The sequence below is a fragment of the Carlito syrichta genome, unplaced genomic scaffold (assembly GCF_000164805.1).
Source record: "Carlito syrichta isolate Samal-C Ts95f unplaced genomic scaffold, Tarsius_syrichta-2.0.1 Scaffold120490, whole genome shotgun sequence".
Classification (NCBI taxonomy): domain Eukaryota; kingdom Metazoa; phylum Chordata; class Mammalia; order Primates; family Tarsiidae; genus Carlito; species Carlito syrichta.
The window spans coordinates 534367-541516 of NW_007064586.1; positions in this window are offsets into that span (position 1 = coordinate 534367).

Here is a 7150-nt window from a genome sequence, read left to right on the forward strand (position 1 = left end):
AGCTCAGCAGGTTGAGGCTGTGGTGACTGTGTGTGTGCCACTGCATTGCAGCCTGGACAACAGAGTGATATTCTGACTCAAAAACAACAACAACAACAACAAAACATGCTCAGTCTTTCCTGGCCAGGTGCAGTGGTTCATTCTGTAATCCCAGCACTTTGGGAGGCCAAGGTGAGGGGATCGCCTGAGCCCATGGGGTGGAGAACAGCCCAGGCAACTTGGCAAGACCTCTTCTCTACAGTAAATCAAAATATTAGCTGGGTGTGGTAGTGTGCACCTAAAGTTCTGGCTCCTTGGAAGGTTGAGGCAGAAGGATCTCCTGGGCCCCGCAGGTTAATGCTGGAGTGGCCGTGAACATGCCGCTGCACTTCAGCTTGGGTGATGGAGTGAGACCCCAACACACACACACACAAATCTTTCCTTTAGCTTCTTGAACATATGGAATATGGTTATAGTAACTGTTTTAGTGTCTTTGCTTGCTGATTATATTATCTATATAATTTCTGGATTTGTTTCTATTGATTGTTTTCCTCATCATGGGTCATTTCCTTCTTTGCATGTCTGGCACTTTTGGGGAGGCCATCAGATGTTGTGAACTTAGCCTTGTTGGGTGCCAGATGTTTGTGTATTTCTGTAAATGTTCCTGGCATTATTTTGGGACACTGTTAAGCTACTTCGGAACAGTTTCTTCGGTAAAGGCCGCCCTTAAGCCTTGTGAGCTGAGGTCCGGGCAGCCCTCGGCCGGGCCTAGCTTTCCTCACTCCTGAGACAATGCCCGCCTTAGTAACCTGGTGTCCCTGAACCAGGTGGCTCTTCCGCTGTGGCTGGTGGGGACACAGACGACTCCTGGCTCCACTTGGGGTCCAAAGATGGTCCCTCTGGCTCTGATTGGTACTTCTCAGTTCTAGCTGAGAACTGGGGGCAGGGGGCCCTCTCCCAGGGTTCCCCGTGTGGCTTTCTCCTCGCTGGCACTTTGGCTTCCTTGATCCCCCTGGACTCGGAATCCTTCTCCTTCACTCCCTGTGTCTTGGCCTGGAGTCTCTCCAGGCCGTAGGCTGGAGCAGCTGCAGCCTTCAGCTTGGCTGTTTCTCTCTGTCAGGGATCACTCTTCTGTGCGATCTGATGTCCAGTGCTTGAAAACCGTTGTGTCACTCGCTTTGGCTTTGTCTGGCTTTTTAGCTGTTTGAAGTGGAAGAGTAAATCTGGTGCCTGTTCCTCCATGTTGGCCAAGGTGGAAGTCTGTCCAGTAAACCCTCACTGGGGCCTTGTGTGTGTCAATGTTGCATAGGTACTGGGCTGCAGAGCGGGTGAGACTCTGGCTGTGCCTCCGGGGAGCTCCCAGTCTTGCTGTAGAAACACACTGATTCCTAAATAATAAGTGCTGTGTGCTGTTTACAGCGTGCCATGGGAAGGTAGGCTTCTTTGGAAGGAAGGAGCAAGGAAAGTTTCGCAGAGTTGCTGACATTTGAGAGATGAGCGGGCATTTTCTAGATAGAGGAGTGGGAAAGAGTATTCCAACCAGAGGGAGCAGGAGAAGCAAAGGCAGGTGGTGTGTGCTCCGACTCCTCGAAGGTGGGATCCCTGTCTTTCTAGATGAGTATGTCAAGTGACTGGAAGTGTGTTTGTTGTTCTGGGAACAGCAGGAAGAACAGGAGTTGGGATGGGGTTAGCCGCCCATGGGGAAATTGAGGTTTGGGGTTAGCCTGTACAGGGCCGAGGAGCATGAGATTTTGAACATCACACCAAAGCACTGGGGAGCCATGGAAAGTCTTGAAGCAGGGCCATAAGAGCACTGTGTTCATCAGTGGCTACTGGGCTGTGTGGAAGAGGGCTGGAGAGGGCTGAGCTGCTGGAACCAGGCAGGCAGCTGCCGGCGAGGCTGACTCAGGGCAGATGTTTCACACGAGGCTGAAACGAGTCCAGAGCTCAGTGTGGCCTGGCCGCTGGTACAGCTCTTTCACCTTGCACCTGCTCTATGATGGCCTTTGCAGGTTCCTGCCTGAGACAAGAGTGGAGGCTCTGGCTTGGTTTCTCTTTCTGCACCTGTACTGTGGCCCTCACCACACCTGTCTCCTGCTTGTGATTCTGGACCCAGAAGTTCCTAGGTCAGGCTTGTTACTACAGGGGTGGAGTCTGCAGCTGCCCTGCCTGGTATCCACCCAGGATGGCCAGGCCCCCGAGATCAGCCACCTCCCTGTCTTGGGCATTGAGCGGACACACCTTGCGTGCCTGCACACATGCCTGGCTGTTTGTCCGGAGTGTGCCTTTGCCTTGACCTTCATCTTGATCCTTCCTGAAGGGGCAGTTGAATCTGCTGGCTCAGCTTGCTCTCTGCAGATTAGAAGTGTGGCATGGGTGGGGGAGGGGGACGACAACGACACCTGCAGGTGGAAATCCTCTCTGAGCCTCTCATTGGTGGGGGCCAAGGAGAAACACACGCAATTTGGCGTGAAGTCAGTTGGGATGTTTTCCTTTTCAAGTCAGAGCCTCGGCCAAGGAAGACAGAGGCCCTGCTGGGTGCCTGGGCTTTCCTGTCAGAAAGTCTCGAGAACAGCACTGATTAAATCACCTCTTTCTCGGCCATTGCACTGATGGACGCCAAGTACTGGTGCTCTGACGGCATCTGGCCAGTGGGTTTGTGCTGCTCTGCTGGCAGCTGCCGTCTCTGGAGGAATCTCCGATTCTCGCTCCTCAGAGTCCACTGGGGATGTGCTCGAGTCACAGAGGTAAGAACGGGCCAAGGACGTGCTCGGCCATGGCCTTGGAGATTACCACCATTGACTGATCCCTGCCTGAGAGCCAGACATCAGACTTTCTAGGCACTGACTCAGTTCCTGCTTACAAAAGCCCCAACTTACAGGAGAAACTGAGGCATGGAGGCATGGGGGGTTAAATAACCCACCCTAGCTCTCTCTAGCTAGTGAGTGATCCAGAGCGCGGGGCTGTCTGCTCTCCAGATTCTGAGCCCTTGATCCAGGTGAGGCCTGAAGGAGGCACCATGCGCTCCTGGTGCCGCTGGGGCTCCCGGGGTTCTCAGCCCAGGCCTTGGCGGTTGCATTTTAGCTTGAGGGCTGGTGAGGGAGAGCCAGGGGTCACTGCCCTAGTGTCTGCTGAGGACAGCGTCATGCCAAGGCTAGTTGAAATACGTCGGTAATGGTTGTTGATTAGGTCACTGATGAGGTTCGTCCCAGAGCCAGGTCCTGTGGTCATGGCTGGATGGAGGTGGCCTTGTGTAGTATGTGGCCCGCCCGGCTGGAATTCAGGGGCACCACTTCCTCCTCGTGAGACTGGGTAGGCTGGGAGCCTCGGTGTTCTCCTCTGGAAAGAGGGGAAAGTCCTGGGATTTCCAATGGTGTGATCGGTGAATCCAGAGGTGTCTTTCGGGCTGGCTGTGAGACAGAGGCCCGAGAGGAGGGAGTGCCTGCATGCGGGGGGCGGGGCTGGGCGCACTGAGGAGACTAGGCACCCTCAGGAGATGAAGCTTAGTGGGGGGAGGTCGAGGGTGAGGGACACCCATGCACCCGAGTTGACCTGGAGCCCTGGAGTAAGGGCCGGGAGCCAGGAGGTCGCTGATGGAAGTGGAGGTTGGGAGGAAAGCCTGCTGTGGGGAGGGAAAACGTTGGTGTGAGATGGTGTAGAGGTGGGGGTGCTGGGATGCAGGGTGGGACGGAGCATCCTCAGGCTTGGGTGGCGCCTCTCAGGGCTGCAGGCCAGTGGGCTAGCCTGTGGGGTGGGGAAGCCAGCTTCCTGAAATCTCTGCACCTGGAGCACCCCTGCGATTGGCAGTCACAAGACTTGTCATTCCTGGGTCTCCTCCCTCGGGGGCCCCGCCTGGGGCCGAGGGGGATCCGACAGGGCCCTTCCATGGATCTGAGGAGCACGTGGTTATGGAAATCCCCATGTAAAGACGACCATCTCCTCCATGAAGCCTGATCACGAGGCTGTATCCCCCCATGGGTGGTGCGAGACCTTCTGCTCAGGCTGGTTGGCAGCCTGTTTCTGAAAGCCGCAGTTGGCTTCCCTCGGGGATCAGAGTCCTCTGGCACCAGGCTGAGCAGGGTGCCTGGCAGCGTCGGCAGGCAGCACTTTAGGCCAGTAAACTGAGAAGATATGTGGATTTATATCACCCAGGCCTGCTGAGGGCCGGGCCTGCTGCGTGGCGGTCTTCCTAGCCCCTCTAAAGATAGTCTGGTTTAATTCTCATTAAATCCTTGCAACCCCATGATGTTGATAGAATTAGCTCCATTTTACAGATGAGAAACAGAATGGGAAAGGCCGAAAAATTTGCCTGAAGTTGTATGTATAGCTCGTAAAAGGTCAAGCTGGGGTTTGAATCTAGGAGTATTTGACTCTCAAGCCCCTTTATGTTGTCTTAGCTGCGCAGTCCAAGAGGGGAGGGATCTCCAGCCCCAACCCGGCTCCAGCCCCAGTAGTTCCTCAGAAAGAATGGAAGGGAGCCGGGTACAGTGGCTCTCACCTATAATCCCAGATGTGAAGGAGGCTGAGGTGGGAGGATCACTTGAGGCCAGGAGTTTGAGACCAGCCAGTGCTACATATGAGGTCCTGTCTTTATAAAAAATGAAAAAGAGGCCAGGCTCAGTGGCTCAGCCTATAATCCTGTGCTTTGGGAGGCCGAGGTGAGTGAATTGCCCGAGCCCGCGGGTTCGAGACCCGCCTGGGCAACTTGGCGAGACCTCATCTTTACAAAAAAAAAAAAAAAATTAGCCGGGCATGGTAGCGCGTGCCTGTAGTTCCAGCTACTTGGAAGGCTGAGGTGGAAGGATCGCCAGAGCCCAGCAGGTTGAAGCTGCGGTGGCCGGGAGTGTGCCACTGCACTCCAGTCTGGGCGACAGAGTGAGACTCCAACTCAAAAAAAAGAAAAAGAAAAAGAAAAAGAAAAAAAATATCTGGGGACGCTGAGGTGGGAGGGATGCTTGAGCCCAGGAGTTGGAGGCTGCAGTGAGCTAGGATCACACCACTGCACTCCAGCCTGGGCAATGGAGCAAGACCCCAAAGACAGAAAGAAAGAATGAACAAAACCCCAAAAGTCTTCCTTTCTGTGGCTTACCCTTCAACTTTTCCAACTGTGGGGGAAGTCAGTTCAGTGCTGCTTTGGGTCAGGTGAGAAGAATGGGATGATCTGATTTATTTTTATTGCCCTCTGTGGAAAGCAGGAAACGGGGCACGACTGGAGTCATTCTGGGAAAAGAAAACTAGATCAGGTCAACAAATATTTCCTCATCAAGCAGCAGGATTAGGATGGTTTCTAAGGCAACAGCAAGTGCCTTTGACATGAGGGATGGGCATGGCCCATTCCTAAAACACATGCAGGTTGACTTTGCACGTTGCCCTGGTAATAGCCTCTTCTGATACCAGGGGGATGTGGGGGAATTTCTAAGACTTTACAGCCTCCTTGCAGTATGGGTTCAGGCTTGAAGTCCCTGGCAAGGAAGTGTTGGCTGGTCCTGGGAGAGGCGGGCCACTGGGGCTGAGCCAGCGGAGGCTGGGATCTTCTCGCCCCATCACGGAGCTGTGTTATGATTCAATCATGGCAGTCAATTTGCTTGAGTCAGTGCTGCACCCCAGGGGGTATAGGAGCCACCCAATGTCATCAGATTGCCCCCAAGAGACAGAATAATCCATATTTGCTCTGCTCAGAAGTTTGCAAAGCCATTCAGGGCTGCTGGCTTATCAGAGCCCCACAACAATCTCTAAGGTGGGATGATCACCAGTTTCCAGGTAAGGAAACTGAGGTTAAAGGACTTGATAAGGTCCCACAGTTAAAGAGCTGCAGAGCCAAAGCACAAACTCAGGGCATCTGTTTCCAGATTCTGTGCTTCTCTGCAGAGAATTTGGGAGAAGGGCTGGTATTAACTGCTTGGACAGAGCAAGAGGTGGGGGCATGCAGCTGTGCCTGGGTCTGGCACAGCACGCTTCGTCTCAGTGCCCTTGCTGCCTGGAAAATGCCGCATTTTGCATTCAACATTGCCTTTCTTTTTCAAAATTATTCCTGCTAGGGATTTCTGATCAGTTGAAACTGTTTTTGAGTTAAACAGTTAGGGCAAAGATCTTCACTGAGCAGGAACCACCGATATGTTGCTCTTTTCCCCCCACAAGAACAGATGTGGAAGACTGCCCCAAATTGGAACCCTTCCCAGCGTTGCCCCCCCCACCCCTCCACACCGAAATGTCCTGCAGCCTCCCCTGCTGGTTTGTGCCACCACCTCTGGCTTACACCTGCTGGCTTTGGCCTGAATCCACAGTCCTGTGCTATCTTCCACGAGATCGTGTTCCCCGGGCTCAAGGCCTGAGTGATTAATTTAGTCGAGATACGAAGCGATGGAAAGAAGTTGAGACCAGAGATAAAGAAGCAGGTGCTGATGTCCAGAGGCTTCACCTTCCCCAAACACCCCTAGACGCTGTGTCCTTGGCCCTGATTGCAACGCTCTGGTGTTTCCAGCTTGTTCGCCTACCCCATTCCCCCACTCAGTGCTTTGTGGTGAAAGGCGGGGCTCCAGGACACCTGTGGGATGTCCTTGTCACCCCCTCATCCTCAGCCTCCTTTCTGTGATCTGTCTCCCCTGTACATGTCTCCCACAAAAGGTAGGATATGGATTTCAGGTAATGAACCACAGCCCAGTGGGTTCTTACAGCCCACCTAGAGTTTGTTACAACTTTGAACCAGCTTCTGAAGTTGAGAAATGGGAAGATGCATCTAGGTGTGGACCTCTGGTTTCCCTTGGAGAGCTAGTGGGTGGCAAGGCCAGGCCCGCCCCTCCCTGGCGGAGGGCCCAGAGCACCAGGGCTGCTTTCCAGCTGGCTAGTGCACTCCTACCTGCGCTTGACCCCTGACTCGCAGGCCCGGCCTTGTGGGTGCTGGGGTGGTGACTTCTAGAGGAGATGTAATTTACATTCAAGGAATAAACAAGCATTCTCCCTCCTTGGGCTGCTAGCGAGGCAGTGGGTACCTTTTCTCTTCCTGGTCCAGGAAATGCAGATGAGCTCCTGCATTCCTAGGCTCAGTGGGTAGTGTTGCCCCAGAGGTGTGGTCGACATTCCTGTGAGCTGTGCAGCCCCTGTCTGGGAGCCCTCCTGCCCCAGCCCACCCCACACCACCACTCCCTCAAGCTACAGGGGTCTGCAGCCCCCT